Below are 18,215 nucleotides of genomic sequence, written 5' to 3'. Positions count from 1 at the left end.
CATTAGTAGTCAAGGACTAAAATTAAAACCAACCATAATGACATACCACTCTACACCCACTAGAATGGCTAAAAATAAAGACTGACAATACTAAAAGTTGGCAAGGATGTGAAGCAACCAGAATGCTCATACACTGTTGGCAGGAAACAGGCTGATAAAACTACTCAGCTATAAACACATGGTACCCTTCATGAAAAAAGAATGACTTGAAGATGAAGCCAGCATTCCAGAGTTTAGAGCAGCAGGCCACAGAGGATTAGTCCCAGGCCTCGAACCCTAATGGTTCTTTATATACCTTGGATATCAGTTCCTTGTCAAACAGGTGTCAGCGCTTGTCTATTCATTTTCTTAGAGTTACCTTAAATAAGAAGTTTTCAATTTTAATGTAATCCAATTTATCTTTTTTACTCCCCCAGTGGTTATTGCTTTCTGAGTCTTGTCTAAGAAACCTTTGCACACCTCCAGATCATGACGATATTCTTCCGTATTTTCTTCTAGAAGCTTTATGGTTTTATAATTTTTGAAACAAATCTGACAATTTCTTTAGAAATTAAACATGCATTTGCCATATGACCCAAGAACTCTTCTGATAGGTATTTTTCCAAAGAAATAAAAACATATGACCAAAAAAAAAAGACCTTTGGGGGGGTGAGGGGTAAGAGCCTTAGCCAAGATAGTGGCTGTAATCACGAAACTGATGAATTCAAGATATTAAGATTGGCAAAAATGTTTTTTATTCTCATCTATTTCCTTATCACCTAAAAGCATTTCTAATTATATATGGAGGGACAGAGAAAGGAAGGAAGGAGTAAAGAGGAAAGAAGGCACGCTACATAAGGAGAGTTTCCTCTTTTGTATGACCTCATCTTTATTAAAGACAGGGCAGGGCATTATCATGAAGGGTTAAATAAGCCACCTTTAAAAGCGTAAAACTTTAGTTTGTAAACATGGGAGAGCAATGGAAATTTCAGGCTGAGAATTAAAGGTCTGTGTCAGCAGCGAATAACTGATGGAGAGAGCAGCCGGAGTCTACGTTACAACAGTCCAGAGAGGAAATGACAGAGGCTCAACCAAGAAAACAGCCACGGAGAGAAGGGGTGGACTCTGGATTTGCATCACAGGCAGAAGTGACCCAGCTCAGTGCGCGGTGAAGTTCTGACTGTGCAGATCAAGAAGAACAGGACTGGGTATCAAAATTCTTTATTTTCATTTATGTACATGCTACTCTCATGTTCGTAAGACTTCTTTCAAAATTTAGCAACAGAGCAGAAAAAGAATTATTTAAGTAAAAAGAAGGAAACATCTCAAAATGTCATCTCTTCCTTGAAGCCTTACACACCTCAGTACACTCTCAACAGAATTAACCCTATGTTCCCATAGCATTTACACATTTATCACAGCACACCATAACCCACACTCTGCCGCTGGAGAACAGCGGGGCCGTATACTAACTACCGGATCTCCAGGACTGAGCAGAGTCCCTACCCAGCTTGCAGAATAAACAGCATTTTAGCTTTATTTTAGCTCCTCTCCGCTTCAAAACTGCCAGAACGTTATTAAAAATGAATACCTCGAGTGGAAAAATGTTAAAAGTCACAGAAGTTGAATCAACATCCCCACTAGGCGTTCTGCCCTTGAATAACTAAATTGGTTACATAGTCCATTCTCACTATTCATGATACTCATGTTCTACAGTTACCACGAACACTCAATAATCCAACACCGAGCCACTGCTCCTAGCAGAAATACAGGCCTAGGTTCCTGCGAGCCTCCAGTCACTACGTTTTCATCGACCAGTCAATACAAAAGCTTGCTCTGCCTGTTTCTGTCTATTAAAGGCACCCTATTTAGTATGTATTGTTGATGCATAACTACTGAAATCACAGCCAACAGCACATAACTCAGGCCCGAACAAAGCTCATCTAAGAGAAGCTTGCCGTGCATGTCTCTGTAAGGCACATCACAGCCACCCTGCACTTCGAACACCAGACAGCACTTCAGCACTAAGCTTGGAGAACATTCTAAACCGTGAAATCACAGCAACACGGATGGACTTGGAGGGCACTGTGCTAAGTGAAATAAGTCAGAGAGACAAAGACAGATACTGCATGATATCACTTATATGTGGAATCTAAAAAACACAACAAACTAGTGAACAAAACAAAAAAGAAGCAGACTTACAAATATAGAGAACAAACCAGTGGTTATCAGTGGGGAGAGGGAAGAAGGGAGGGGCAAGGGCGGGGCAGTGGTACTTCTGAAAGTTGTAAAGAACTATAGAATTTAAAGAATCCCTCATTCAATTTTTTTAAAATGCGTTAAAGGAAGAAAATGGAATCACTAACGAAAAGCATAAAACTGTGGCACTAAACATGCCACAACAAGGACGCAGGTTTACAGTGTGAGCGGAGACAAGAAGGCAGGGGCACGCCTTGCTGGACCTGAGCTGGGGACGGGCGCGTTGGCCCTGCTATCTACTTGGAGGCTCCCGAGGAGTTTTAGCCGGGCCGTGCATCCGCAAATAACGGAGATGAACTGGGCGTGCTCGGAGGTCAGACGTCTCCCACAGCTCTCAGCCACCTTCTTCATGCGCTCATCTCCGAGTCCACCCAGTTCCTATCACGCGTCAACAGGTCTTGGCGGCATCGCTGATGACACCCGCACACCGACGCTTCTCTGCCTGTGACCACCACAGCCGACGGCCCAGCAAGTGCTGAGCCGAGGACAGAAACCCTGTCAAACTTTCCTGCAAAACAGCGGACCCGACGCCACTGGAACACTACCAGCTCCGATCCCAGAGTTCAATGTTGGCAGAAGGGTTTTAAGTTGACTGTGCCTCCGACTGTGAGTTCCGTGGAGGAACAGAGCTCAAAAGGTCTCGGAAGCCAAAAGGTGCAAAAACCCAAATGCCCATCGACTGACAGAGAAACACAACATGGTCTCTCCCTACGCTGAACTATTATCATTCGGCCGTAAAAAGGGGCAAGTGCCGACCACTGCTACAGCGCGGACGAACCCCGAGGACCTGTGCCGCGCGCAAGGAGCCGCCCACGAGAGGACAAACGCCGTCTGACTGCAGTGAGGTGAACTATCCTGGCCCCGCAAACTCAGGGATAGAAAGCGGCCTGGTGGGGCTGGGCAGCGGGACAGGAGAAGCGTCTACTACGAGCTCGGGATTTCCTTCCGGGGCGATGAAACGCTCTGCAATTGGACAGCGGTGATGGCGGCCCAATCCCCTGACTATACTAAAAACCACTCAACTGGTCTCTTTAGAAGGATGAATTTAGTCGTATGTTAATTCTCTCTCAATTTTTAAAGAAAGGTCTAGAAAGGCTGAAGACGCGCTCACCTGTCAAATCCCTCCTAAACGGTTAACTCCTTCCCCGCCGCCTCTCCCGCCCGGCGGCCCAGCCGCGTACACCCTCCGTCCCCGCCCGCGGGCACCAATTACCCCGCGGCCCAGTCCCGGCCCCGCCCGTTCCGGCGCCCTCGGGCCGCAGCGCCCTCGCGGTTCAGCACACGCTGCTGGGCCTGGGACCACTAAGCCGGGACTCGCAAGACGAGCTCCCCACCCGGCGGAGACCCCACTCACGCGCCTCGGCCACGCAGCGCGCACGAAGCTCCGTCCTGACTGAACGCGAGCAAGGGCGCTCGGGCACGGCCGCTCGGGCACGGCCGCACAGAGGACGCTGGGAAGAAGGTCCGGGAGGGAGAGCGCGCCCGGCTGCGGTGGGCGGAACGCGGAGAAGGGCGCTCCGGCGCGACGGCGCAGAGGACGCTGGGGAAAAGGTCCGGGCCAATCTGCCCCGGGCCATAACTGCGTGAACGCACATAAGGGTCCGCGGAAGAAGGTCAGACCGAAAACGTGCTGGGCCACTGCCGGGTACAGGAAGAGGAGCCGCAAGTCAAGTCGGAGCGGGAGCAGAGCCGTCTGTCGAGAGCCGCAAAAGCAAGCTAACAGCGTGAACCTGACCTCCGTGCCGCCGCTCACTCCGCTTGGCTTCCGCGGACCCTGCGCCGCCGGGATCTCTGCTGCCCCCTGGCGGCCGGCGAGCTCGCCTGGCCTCGTGGCGCCGCCCTCAGCTCTCCCAGCCAGGCAGCCCGAGCCCGACGAGCGGCGGCAGGACGGCTCGGCGCCGCCCAGTGCCCCTAGGCTGCTGCGGGAGAGGACCGTTCTCCTGCATCCTGCTAAGGCCGGTCGTCAGAGCGCGGCCTGGATCGCAGGCCGAGGAGCCCTCCGGCCCAGGCCGCGCCCGCTCCCGCCCGGCACACGCCCGTCACCGCCCAGCACACATCCCCGTCTCCGTCCCGGCTCCACACGCCCACCTCCCCGCACTCCCCCCCCACCCCCGCCCCCGGGTCTGCAGGACTCCCAGGCGCTCGCGTCGAGAGAGACGCTGCGTGGCGACCTGCGCTCGGGACGTCTTACAGCACCGAGCAAAGCAAGATTAAAAAGTTGTCATCGCGACTCCGAGCTGATTGCGGAAAACTCCAACAAAATCAGTCTCTGCGTTTTCCAGCTGTTGCCCAGGAGCCCTTCCAGCCGCGCTGACCCCGATGTGAGCAGCAAAGCCCCGGGCGAGTCACCTCCAGCTGAGCTGACTGCTCACTCCTCCCGGGAGCACCCCCCGTCCCCCCACCCCCAGTGCATTTGGTAAAGAAAGGAATGTTGGCTTCCAAATGGTGCTGAGACAGTTACTGTTTGGAGTTATATTCCTTATCAAAATATGCACTGAAATAAATTACAGCTGAATTCAAGGGTGAAATGTTAAATACACGCAGATACACATAAAACAAAGTAAAAAAAATATGCAGATGAATATCCGACCTCAGCATGCAGAAAAAAGCTGTCTAACTATAAAAGCTGATAAAGTAATCATGAAGTAAAAGATGGATAAATGTAGCTACCTACATTCAACTTTTTTAGCTTCTGGAAGTAGAAAATAAACAAGAAAGAGGGGGAGATATTATTGACATGTATGGTGAAGAGAATTCATATATAAAAACTTCTAACAACTCAGGAAATACAAATGAAGTGAGTGGATATTTCACAAAAGGAGAAAGATAATAAAGAGGAAAAAAGGTTTAACTTTAATTAAACCAAAAAGCATACATATTAAAATAAGTATATAAATATAGATGCAAAAATCCTCAACAAAATACTGGCAAACAGAATCCAACAACATATTAAAAGGATCATACACCATGATCAAGTGGGATTCATCCCAGAGATGCAAGAATTCTTCAATATACGCAAATCAATCAATGTGATACATCATATTAACAAATTGAAGAATAAAAACCATATGATCATCTCAATAGATGCAGAAAAAGCTTTTGACAAAATTCAACACCCATTTATGATAAAAACTCTCCAGAAAGTGGGCATAGAGGGAACCTACTTCAACATAATAAAGGCCATATACGACAAACCCACAGCAAACATCATTCTCAGTGGTGAAAAACTGAAAGCATTACCTCTAAGTTCAGGAACAAGACAAGGATGTCCACTCTCACCACTATTTTCAACATAGATTTGGAAGTCCTAGCCATGGCAATCAGAGAAGAAAAAGAAATGAAAGGAATACAAATTGGAAAAGAAGAAGTAAAACTGTCACTGTTTGCAGATGACATGATACTATACATAGAGAATCCTAAAGATGCCACCAGAAAACTGCTACAGCTAATCAATGAATCTGGTAAAGTTGCAGGATACAAAATTAATGCACAGAAATCTCTTGCATTCCTACACACGAATGATGAAAAATCTCAAAGAGAAATTAAGGAAACACTCCCATTACCATTGCAACAAAAAGAATAAAATACCTAGGAATAAACCTACCTAGGGAGACAAAAGACCTGTATGCAGAAAACTATAAGACACTGATGAAAGAAATTAAAGATGATACAAACAGACGGAGAGATATACCATGTTCTTGGATTGGAAGAATCAATATTGTGAAAATGATTATACTACCCAAAGCAATCTACAGATTCAATGCAATTCCTATCAAATTACCAATGGCATTTTTTACAGAACTAGAACAAAAAATCTTAAAATTTGTATGGAGATAAAAAAGACCTCGAATAGCCAAAGCAGTCTTGAGGGAAAAAAACGGAGCTGGAGGAATCAGACTCCCTGACTTCAGACTATACTACAAAGCTACAGTAATCAAGACAATATGGTACTGGCACAAAAAAAGAAATATAGATCAATGGAACAGGATAGAAAGCCCAGAGATAAACCCACACACCTATGGTCAACTAATCTGTGACAAAAGAGGCAAGGATATACAGTGGGAAAAAGACAGTCTCTTCAATAAGTGGTGCTGGGAAAACTGGACAGCTACATGTAAAACAATGAAATTTGAACACTCCCTAACACCATGCACAAAAATAAACTCAAAATGGATTAGAGACCTAAATGTAAGACCAGACACTGTAAAACTCTTAGAGGAAAACATAGGAAGAACACTCTTTGACATAAATCACAGCAAGATCTTTTTTGATCCACCTCCTAGAGTAATGGAAATAAAACCAAAAATAAACAAATAGGACCTAATGAAACTTAAATCTTTTGCACAACAAAGGAAACCATAAACAAGACAAAAAGACAACCCTCAGAATGGGAGAAAATATTTGCAAATGAGTCGTCAGACAAAGGATTAATCTCAAAAATATATATACAGCTCATGCAGCTCAATATTAAAAAACCAAACAACCCAATCCAAAAATGGGCAGAAGACCTAAGTAGACATTTCTTTTTTTTTTTTTTTTTGCGGTACGCAAGCCTCTCACTGTTGTGGCCTCTCCTGTTGTGGAGCACAGGCTCCGGACGCGCAGGCTCAGCAGCCATGGCCCACGGGCCCAGCTGCTACGCGGCATGTGGGATCTTCCCGGACCGGGGCATGAACCCATGTCCCCTGCATCGGCAGGCGGACTCTCAACCACTGCGCCACCAGGGAAGCCCCCTAAGCAGACATTTCTCCAAAGAAGACATACAGATGGCCAAGAAGCACATAAAAAGCTGCTCAACATCACTAATTATTAGAGAAATGCAAATCAAAACTACAATGAGGTATCACCTCACACCAGTCAGAATGGGCATCATCAGAAAGTCTACAAACAACAAATGCTGGAGAGGGTGTGGAGAAAAGGGAACCCTCTTGCACTGTTAGTGGGAATGTAAATTGATACAGCTACTATGGAGAACAGTATGGAGCTTCCTTAAAAAACTAAAAATAGAACTACCATATGACCCAGCAATCCACTACTGGGCATATACCCTGAGAAAACCATAATTCAAAAGGACACATGCACCCCAATGTTCATTGCAGCATTATTTACAATAGCCAAGTCATGGAAGCAACCTAAATGCCCATCGACAGATGAATGGATAAACAAGATGTGGTACATATATACAATGGAATATTACTCAGCCATAAAAAGAACAAAGACGTGGATGCATCTAGAGACTGTCATACAGAGTGAGGTAAGTCAGAAAGAAGAAAACAAATATCGTATATTAACGCATATATGTGGAACCTAGAAAATGGTACAGATGAACAGGCTTGCAGGGCAGAAATTGAGACACAGATGTAGAGAAAAAGCGTATGGACACCAAGGGGGGGGGGGACGCGGCAGGGGTGGTGTGCTGAATTGGGCGATTGGGATTGACATGTATACACTGATGTGTATAAAATTGATGACTAATAAGAAACTGCTTTATAAAAAAAAATAATAAAATTAAATCAAAGAAATTTTTAAAAAATAAAGAAGGTAAAATTCAAGGTTTCTTGCACTGCTTACGTGGCACTGCTCTCAGAAAAAGTTATGAGAAAATTTCATATTAGAGTTACACGATCTTGTCATTCAGAAGTAGATAATTTGAGTAAATAAATAAATAAATATTTTTAAGAAATAAAATAAGTATATAATTTCAACCATTTCCGTTTTGTTAGGAAATTGAAATATTTATTTTTATATAATTATTACATATGTTCTTACTGAAAAATACAAACAATAAAAATTAATCTAGCATTTTACATAACCATTCATATGTCAAAACCAGAACTATTCTCAGAGTTGACCACTGTTATCTGTTGATGTATATAGTCTTACTGACCTTGTATTTATGATCTTACATTGAAATAATTTTGTCTGATAATATTCAGTGTGGATGATACTTTCATACTGTTGGTAGGAATATAAACTGATGCAACCTTTCAGGAAAGCAATCTGGGACTATATATCAAAAACATATATCCTCTGATACAAGAATTCAACCTGTAGGACCTTAGCAACTAAGAAAAATATCAGGGATGTACACAAAGATTTCTTTATAAGGATATTCTGCACAACATTATTTATACCCTGAAAAATTACTGAAAATGAATTAAAATGTTACATTATGGAATCTGTTAAATAGTACAGCCATTAAAAATCATGTTTAAAAAAATGCCTATTGAGGGGACTTCCCTGGTAGTTCAGTGGTTAAGACTCCACACTCCCAATGCAGGGGGCCCAGGTTCGATCCCTGGTTGGCCCGCATGCCGCATGGCCTAAAAATAAAACAAACAAACAAAAACTACTGACGTGGAAAAAAGAATTTTCAAGATCATTTTCTGTGGAAAAAGCAGGGCCCAAAACTATACACTTAAAACAGCTTACCCACACTCATTAGGATGACTACTGTTTAAAAACAGAAAATACCAAATGTTGACAAAGATGTATAAAAATTGGAATAATGTGCGCTACAGATAGGAATGTAAAATGGTGCACATACAATTGTGGGCCTTCAAAAAAATTAAAAATAGAATTACCATATGATTCAACAATTCCATTTCTAGTTATATACCTAAAAGAATTGAAAGCAGAGTCTTTACAGACACCCATGTCCATAGCACACCCATATTTGCACACCCACAGATATTTGCACACCCATGTCCATAGCAGCATTATCTGCAATAGCCAAAAGGCGGAAGCAACCCCAGTGTCCACTGACAGATGATGGACAAACAAAATGTGGTGTGTCCACACAATGGACTATGATTCAGCCTTAAAAAGGAAATAAATTCTGATACCTGGGACAATATGGATGAAGCTTGAGGACATTACGAAGCCTGTCCGAAAAGATAAACACAGTATGACTCTACTTATAGGAGATTCCTAAAGTAGTCAAATTCATAAAGACAGAAAGTAGAAGAGTGGTTGCCAGGGGCTGGAGGGAGGGGGAAATGGACAGTTGTTTTTTAATGAATATTGAATTTCAATTTTGCAAAAGGAAAAGAGCTGGAGGTTGGCTGTACAACAATGTGAATGTCCTTAACACTACTGAGATGTACACTTAAATGTACGCTTGAAAATTATTATGATGGTAAATATTATGTGTATCTTACTGCAATTTCAAATTTTTTAATTAAAATAAAATAATTTTTAAAAGCTTGCCTACAATGAGGCAAATCAGAGAACTTCCATACGCTCAGAAAGCTTCCAATGAGATGACTAATACCTCATTCTTAAATATGAAGACAGTAAAGGATCACAGGGAATATCTTTGAGATAAAAGCTATTAAAGCAAATGTAAAAGGAACCCAAGAGAGAAGGCAAACAGAAAAACATTTTTCCAAAGAAAACATAAATAACATTCTAGGATAAGAAGATATATGTATTCTGTTCACAAAACAGTATACTCTAAGAAAAAAGAAAAAAATGTATTAGATAAAGAAAGCAATTAGAAATTTAAAATATGATACCTAACATAAAAATTTCACTAATAAGTTTGGAAGATAAGGTTAAAAAAAATCTCTCAGAAAGTTGGTCAAAGAGATGGATAATAAAAGAGAAACAATATGAAAATTAAAGCATCGGTCAAGTCCAACATCTGACAAATAGGTATTCCAGAAAGAGAGAATAAGAAAACACCTGGAAGAAATTAACACAGAGAAAACACAAAAAAACTCTTCAGACCTGAAAGACATAGGTCTTCATATTGAAAGGTCCCACCCCAGACCTCAGAATGATGAATTAAAAAGGAGCTACACTGAGAAATTTTATACCATAAGAGGTAGAGGAAATATTTTAAATGAAAATATCCAGAATGAAAACCAAAAAAGTATGTTACATACAAAGTATCAGGTTACATCAAAAGTATCAGGAATCAGACTGCATTTGGATTTCCTCCGTGCAGCAACAGAAGCTAAAAGACACTAAAGATTCCAAGGGAAAATAACTTCTAACCTAGAATTCAATACCCAAATTATAAGTAAAGTGAATGAATAAGTAAAGATATTTTTAGACACACATATGCTCAAAAAAAATTAACTTGTTGCCTACCTTTTCTCAGAAAGCTAGAGAAGAATGTCTCTTCTCTTCAAAACATAAAAGGAAACTAAGAAAGAGGAAGGCACAGGACTCAGGAAACAGGATCCAACACAGAAAAAAGGCCATGAAATTCCTTAGATGATAAGAAGTGAAAATCTCAGGAAGGCAGCTATGCAGCAGCCAGGGGACCACGAGTCTGAAGTGGAGGAGAGGACGAAGAGCTCCAGATGGAATGTGTACAGGGGGAAAAACGGTGCTGAGAGATTATCTGACGTTTTGGATATGTGGAAAGTTGTACTGAGAAGAATTGATGAGTCCTTCCCAATTAAAAAAAAATAGCAGAATGACAAGGGTCAACTGGCAAATGTTGAGGAGGTGCTGGAGTTGGAAAATTATCATTTGGCAACTGTCGTGGTAAAGATTGAATCAGGCAAGCATCATCAATGGATGTTAAATCTGAGGGGAAATTTGGATGAGGAGAATACTGGCATGATCCTAAACTGTCTCCCCATAGACATAAACTGCAAAGGAGGAAGGAAAAAAAAAAACAAAACACAGTAATAGTACGGTGGAGAAATTGAGCAAACCTTGACTAGGTAATCAAATTAACATCACCAGTGAGGATAACTGGACATTGTCTCCAGATGCGATACCCTGAGGAGGACACAGCATCCCCTCGCCGTGTTACAACAGAGAATGTATAACGTCAGTCTAATCACAAAAAACATCAGACAAATGCAGAATGAGGAACGTTCAGTTACAAGAGAAAAAGTGTGTGTTAGGCGCAGGGGTGGTAGACACTGCCTTCTTCAAAATGTCAGTGTCAGAAAAGATAAAGGCTATGAAAATGTCCCAGGATCAGGGAGGGTAAAGAGATTTGACAAACAAATGTAGTACCCGACCCTAGGCTGGATCCTGTGCTGGAGGGGGAAAATGCCATAAACGACGTTTTTGGCTCAGTTGATCACATTGGAATACGGATGATAGGTTAAATCCTGAAATCAAGGTAATCTTATGAATTTATAAAGCTGACAACTATGGTTATGTTAGAGGAGAAAGACCCTTATCCTTAGGAAATACACACTGAAGTATTTAGGGCTAAAGAGCCACGATGTATGAAACTCACCCTTTAATTATAGATGGATGGATAGATAGGCAGATAGGTAGGTAGATAGAACACAGATAAAGCAAATGGAGTAAAGTGTTAACTATAAGGCATATCTGGGTAAAGGGTATACAGGTATTCCTTGTCCTATTTTTTTTTAATAGATTTATTTATTTATTTTTGGCTGCATTGGGTCTTCGTTGCTGCGCGGGCTTTCTCTAGTTGCGGTAAGCGGGGGCTACTCTTCATTGTGGTGTGCGGGCTTCTCATTGCAGTGGCTTCTCTTGTTGAAGAGCACGGGCTCTAGGCGCACGGGCTTCAGTAGTTGCGGCACACGGGCTCAGTAGCTGTGGCTTGCGGGCTCTAGAGCGCAGGCTCAGTAGTTGTGGCGCATGGGCTTAGTTGCTCCGCGGCATGTAGGATCTTCCTGGGTCAGGGCTCGAACCCGTGTCCCCTGCGTTGGCAGGCGGATTCTTAACCACTGCCCCACCAGGGAAGTCCTCATTGTGGTTTTGATTTGCATTTCTCTAATAATTAGCAATGTTGAGCATCTTTTCATGTGCCTGTTAGCCATCTGTATGTCTTCTTTGCAAAAATGTCTATTTAGCTCTTCTGCCCATTTTTTTGATTGGGTTGTTTATTTTTTCGATATTGAGTTATATGAGCTGTTTGTATATTTTGGATATTAACCCCTTGTCAGTCACATCATTTGCCAATATTTTCTCCCATTCCACATGTTGTCTTTTCATTTTGTTGATGGTTTTCCTTTGCTGGGCATAGAAGAACAATTTTTTAAAAGGAAAGTGTTCATTTATGTTGTTAAAATGGTCTTAAGCTTCCATGTGAGATACGTGGCTTTCCTCTGTTTTGTGTAGAGTGCTGTATAACATGTCACTTCAAAATATTTTACCAGTTAAGGGTTCCCATAGTATAGTAAATGGTTAGTATTTCTCATTCATTCATTTATTCATCTTTCATCAAATAAATATGTATTAAGCCATTCCTGTGTGAAAGACACCAATGCAGGCACTGAGGAGGGAGCAAAGAACAAAGTCCAGGATCCCATGGAGCTTGTATCCTAGAAGGCAGAGAAAGGGTGAGCAAGCAAACAACTATACGGTATGGCTGGTAGAAGGAAGGGCTACGACGAAGACTGAGGCAGGAGCTAGCATGATGAGAACGGCGGCGCTGTTTAGATGGAGGGATGATTTGGGGAAGGCGTCTCGGATGAGGTGACTTTGCAAAGAACGAAATGAAATGAGTGAGAAGCTATAAGGGAAAAACTACCCTCTTCCTCCTGTGTATTTCTCCTTTACTCTCATAATATTGACACACTCACTCTTCCAACACCAAATGTGTGGGTTTTGCACATATGCAATTCTCTACAACACCAGCTGGCCGTCCTACAACGCCATTCAGTTCTGACACTAACTGGAGATAGGCAGACTCCACGGGTTAAGGGTTCACTCGCACAAGACTGCCCCTCACTTCAAACGCCATTTGCAAATAATAGGTCCCCAAGCTATCCACCAATTCTGTCTGAGTTGTCTACAAATCAGAGGTTCCCCCTACTGGCCTTTTTGGACTTGATCATTTGCTAGAAGAGGTCACAAAACTCAGGGAAACACTTACTTAGGTCGACCAGTTTATTATGTAACAAAGGATATGATAAAGGATACAAGATGAATAGCCAGATGAGGAGATATGTAGGAAGTGGGTCGGGAGGGTCCCAAGCGCAGGAGCTTCTGTCCCCATGGAGTTGGGGTGTGCCACCCTCCCAATACATGGATATGTTCACCAAGCATAAGCTCTCCAAACCCCAATTTTGGGATTTTTATGGAGACTTCATCACATAGGCATGATCGATCATTAGCTCAGTCTCCAGCCCCTCTCGCCTTCTCAGAGGATGGGGGGGGGGTGTGGTCTAAATGTTCCAACCTTCTAATCATGGCTTGGTCTTTCTGGTGACCAGCACCTCCCCTGCCCCCCTCCTGAAGTTATTTAGAAGCCCACCCAGAGTCACCTCATTAGAACAAAAGACACTCCTATCATGCAGGAAATGTCAAAGGATTCCTAAAGCTCTGTGTCACCGAACCAGGGTCAACGACCAAATGTTAGAACAAAAGATGCTCTTAGCACTCTTATCATTTAGGAAGATACAAGAGTTTTAGGAGCTCTGTGCCGGGAAGCAGGGACAGAGACCAATATATATTTACACATTTTTCTTTTTTTTCCTTTATTACATTATGTAAGTTTAAGGTGTATAATATGATGATTTGATATACATATGTACTGTGAAATGATTACCAGAAAAAGGTTAGTTAACCCATCCATCACCTCACATTGTTACCTTTGTGTGTTTGTGTGTGGTGAAAATTTTTAGTATGTACTCTCTTAGCAACTTGAAGTATACAATGCAGTATTAACCAGCCGCCATGCTGTACGTACATCCCCAGAACTTATTCATCTTACTACTAGAAGTTGGTACCCTTTGACCATTTTCAGACTTCCTTCCCCACCCCCACTCCCTAACCACCAATCTACTCTCTGTTTCCATGAGTTTGAGGGTTTTGTTAGATTCTACATGTAAGTGAGATCATACAGTATTTCTCTTTCTCTGCCTGACTTATTTCACTTAGCATAATGCCCTCAAGGTCCATCTATGTTGCCACAAATGGCAAGGTTTCATTAATTTTTTTATGGCTGAGTAATATACCATTGTGTATATATGTACCACATCTTCTTTATCCATTTATCCGTCCATGGACACTTAGGTTGCTTCCAAATCTTGGTTATTGTAAATAATGCTGCGATGAACATGGGGGTGCAGATATCTTTTCAAGTTAGTGTTTTTGTTTCCTTTGGATAAATACCTAGAAGTGGAATTGCTGGATCATATAGTAGTTCTATTTTTAATTTTTTTCCATAGTGGCTGTAGCAATTTACATTCTCCACATCCTTGCCAACTGTGTTATTTCTTGTCTTCTTGATAATATCTATTCTAACAGTTGTAAGGCAATATCTCGTGGCTTTGAATTACAGTTCCCTGATGAACATCTTTTCATGTACCTGTTGGCCATTTGTATGTCTTCTTTAGAAAAATGTCTATTTAGCTCCTTTCTCTAATTTTTAATCAGATTGTTTTTTTCCTACTGAGCTGTAGGAGTTCCTGATATATTTTGGATATTAGTGCCCTTACCAGATATGTGGTTTGCAAATATTTTCTCCCATTCTATAGGTTGTCTTTTCATTTTTTGGATTGTTTCTTTTGTTGTTCAGAGCTTTTTAGTTTGTCATAGTCCCACTGATTTTTTTTTTTTTTTTTTACATGCCACACAGCTTGTGGGATCTTAGTTCCCTGACCAGGGATTGAACCCGGGCCATGGCAGTGAAAACACTGAGTTCTAACCACTGGACTGCCAGGGAGCTCCCAGTTATAGTCCCACTTATTTTTTTATTTTTTATTTTTTTGTGGTACGTGGGCCTCTCCGCAGCATGTAGGATCCTCCTGGACCGGGGCACGAACCTGTGTCCCCTGCATCGGCAGGTGGACTCTCAACCACTGCGCCACCAGGGAAGCCCTATAGTCCCACTTATTGATTTTTGCTTTGTTGCTTGTGTTTCAAAAAATTGTTGCCAAGACCAACGTCAAGAAGCTTTTACCCTACATTTTCTTCTATGAGTTTTCCTGTTTCTGGTCTTACATTTAAGTCTTTAATCCACTCTGAGTTAATTTTTGTGAGTGGTGTAAGATAGGGATACACTTTCATTTATTTGCATGTGAATATCCAGTTTTTCCGGCACTGTTTATTGAAGAAACTATCTTTTCCCTGTTGAGTATTCTTGGCTCCCTAGTCAAATATTAGTTGACTGTATATGTTTATTTCTGGGCTCCAAATTCTATTCCATTGGTCTATGTGCCTGTCTTAAAGCCAATACCATACTGTTTTGATTACTATAGCTTTGTAATATAGTTATAGTATAACTATCTTAATAGTAAATACTGGTAATATACTAGTAATACTAGTAATATAGTACCCCTATAGGGATACAAGCTCAGTGGGGGCAGAGAGTTTGTCCACTATATCCTCACTATCATGAACTATACTTTGCACACAGCAGAAATTCAATAAATAGTTGTTGAACAAATGAAGAATTAGTGAGTTTTGTAGGAAAAAAAATACATGCTTTTTTTGGGTTTTTTTTTTTTTTTTTTTTTTTGCATCCCAGGAACACCAAAGAATCATTTAACTTTCCAACAATGAGAATTGATTCATACCAAAAGTAAAATGGTCGGGCTTCCCTGGTGGCGCAGTGGTTGAGAGTCCGCCTGCCAATGCAGGGGACACAGGTTCGTGCCCCGGTCCGGGAAGATCCCACATGCCGCGGAGCGGCTGGGCCCGTGAGCCATGGCCGCTGAGCCTGCGCGTCCGGAGCCTGTGCTCCGCAACGGGAGAGTCCACAACAGTGAGAGGCCCGTGTACAGCAAAAAAAAAAAAAGTAAAATTGTCAATAATTTTATTTAAATGAGAATTTGGTGGGATTGTGCTAATTGAATTATGTATGTCAAATGTTAGATAAAACATGAAAATATTCACTTATGTATATTCACAACTGAACATGTTATTTGCATTACAGGAATGCAAACAACAAGTACGTTTTTACAATATTAAGTGTGAAGTACAAAATCTAGAAGGGGCAAAATGAAGAAACTATGTAGAAAGGTTTATTAGGCACAATATCTAACTATCTATCTATCTATCTGTCTATAGATGATAATTTAGGAACTGTTACCTCCATTCTATTGACTTAAATGTCACATCAGTGAGCACTGAGAAAGGTCTTCATACATCCCACCTACACTTCCAGTGATACAACTGCAATTTAGTCTTGGTTTCCAGAGTCACAATCATTTTGCTGATTAGTGTGGTCACTGGATTCTTATTTAGCACAATCTAATACAGTCATGAAGCTTTCCATAGTTTAAAATAAAAAGCAAGGCATTTGTAACCAAAAATGAGGGAATATTTAACCAAATGACTTCCTGAAAGCCTTGCAGTTTGAAAGTTTGGCCTATGAGGAATGGTGGTTGACAAAGATAATTAGCTCTCAGATTAAAATGACAACTAGAAAGAACAGCAACAAAGCAGGAACTGTGAAATGTTGAATTAGAAAGGCAGCTGGGAGTGGGCATTGTGAGAAGTGACTGCAAATGGTAATTTAGAATAACATCTGGGAGTAGGTGGCTCATGAGACAAGGTGGTATCTGAAGAAAGTGAACTAACAACTGAGTTATTTTGGATGGGGTATCAGAGTAATTTGAATGTTCTATTAGCTACATTTCTCATCGATAACCAAAGCCAGGTACATCCCTTGCTGAGATCTTGAAACACAAAAAATACATGTGTGATTATATATAACTACTCTCATTCTATGTAAATATTTACAGCTGTATAAAGTATACTCAAGTGTGCATATATAAGCTATACTTGTGTTCATATTATTAGAGGATAAAGAACGTATTGCGGGCAGAGGCATGGTATTTTTAAAAAGGGCATATAGTCATGGAGGCAGAGAAAACAGCCTTTCCCTCCAGCATGAGAATCTATAACCACGATAAAAGCTAATAAACAGGACTTAGAATCCAGAACTTGTGAGGCTGGTATGACACTTAGTGGAGGAACATAGGAAGCATTGTCTAAAGTAGGTTACTAAGTTCACCTTTAATTAAGGTCAGCTAAGGATAGGTCAGAACCAAAAAGGTGAAAGAACCTGAGAAAGCCTGTGGGTGAGATTTTAATTTTTTAAAGTAATATTTATATTACATTAATTAATTTATTTAAAAATACATTGATCTTCTCATCAAAAGGAAAAAAATTTTCTTTTTCTTTAATTTTTGTATCTACATATGGTGATGGATGTTCACTAAACTTATTGTGATAATCATTTCACGATGTATGTAAGTCAAATCATTATGCTGTACACTTTAAACTTATACAGTGCTGTATGTCAATTATATCTCAATAAAACTGAAAAGAAAAAAGTAACAGTACTATTGATGGTTATAAATAAATATGGAAAAATAATCAAATTTTCTAGTCTTTCCTATAAAATTTATGGAAAAGTTTAAACGTAGAATGCCTAGCAGGACCATCATATAACTGGTGCCCTCTACATAACTGGTTTAAATATTTTGGAAAACAATTTGATTATTTTTATTAAAAGCCAAAAAATGCCTTTACCTTCCTATTCCATAATCTCATTTTGAAAATTATTCATAAAAGAATTATTTTTATTAAAAGCCAAAAAATGCCTTTACCTTCCTATTCCATAATCTCATTTTGAGAATTATTCATTATTATTCATAATAATATTATTCATTATTCATTAATCATAAAACACGGAAAGAAAATGCACAAAGCCTTGTACACACAAAGCTTGAAGCAACTTGAATGTTCAATATTGTTTGCTGGGACTTCCCTGGTGGTCCCGTGGTTAAGAATCCACCTTCCAATGGAGGGGACATGGGTTCGATCCCTGGTCGGGGAACTAAGATCCCACACGCAGCAGGGCAACTAACTCTGCATGCCGCAACTACTGAAGCCGCGCACTCTGGAACCCGTGTGCCACAACTAGAGAGAAGCCCATGCGCTGCAAAGAAAGATCCCGCATGCTGCAACTAAAACCCAACGCAGCCAAAAATAAATAAAATAAATAAATACATAAATAAAATGGTTTCTGTTAAAAGAAAAGATGGAGCAGTTTGTGTCACGGCTGCAGTCTGGTC

The 18,215-nt window shown here is 41.2% G+C and overlaps 1 protein-coding gene across 6 annotated transcripts in view; it reads right to left on the bottom strand.

Annotated features, from left to right (window-relative positions):
- RAD52 (RAD52 homolog, DNA repair protein) overlaps positions 1-3,729 on the bottom strand; it is a 30,320-nt gene extending 26,591 nt beyond the window's left edge. For 3 of the 6 annotated variants that reach the window (XM_082665278.1, XM_082665282.1, XM_082665283.1), the window contains exon 1: positions 3,593-3,716. The gene's annotated coding sequence lies outside the window, so the exon portion shown is untranslated. Of the gene's footprint in view, positions 1-3,592 lie in introns of all 6 variants that reach the window. The other 3 variants (XM_082665279.1, XM_082665280.1, XM_082665281.1) reach the window with 3 other exon arrangements.
- Between the last annotated feature and the right edge of the window lie 14,486 nt (positions 3,730-18,215).

Source organism: Grampus griseus, assembly GCF_964374135.1.
Source record: "Grampus griseus genome assembly, chromosome: 11".
NCBI classification, from domain to species: Eukaryota; Metazoa; Chordata; class Mammalia; order Artiodactyla; family Delphinidae; genus Grampus; species Grampus griseus.
Note: the sequence above shows the minus strand (reverse complement) of the source record. Positions and strands in the feature narration are given on the sequence as shown.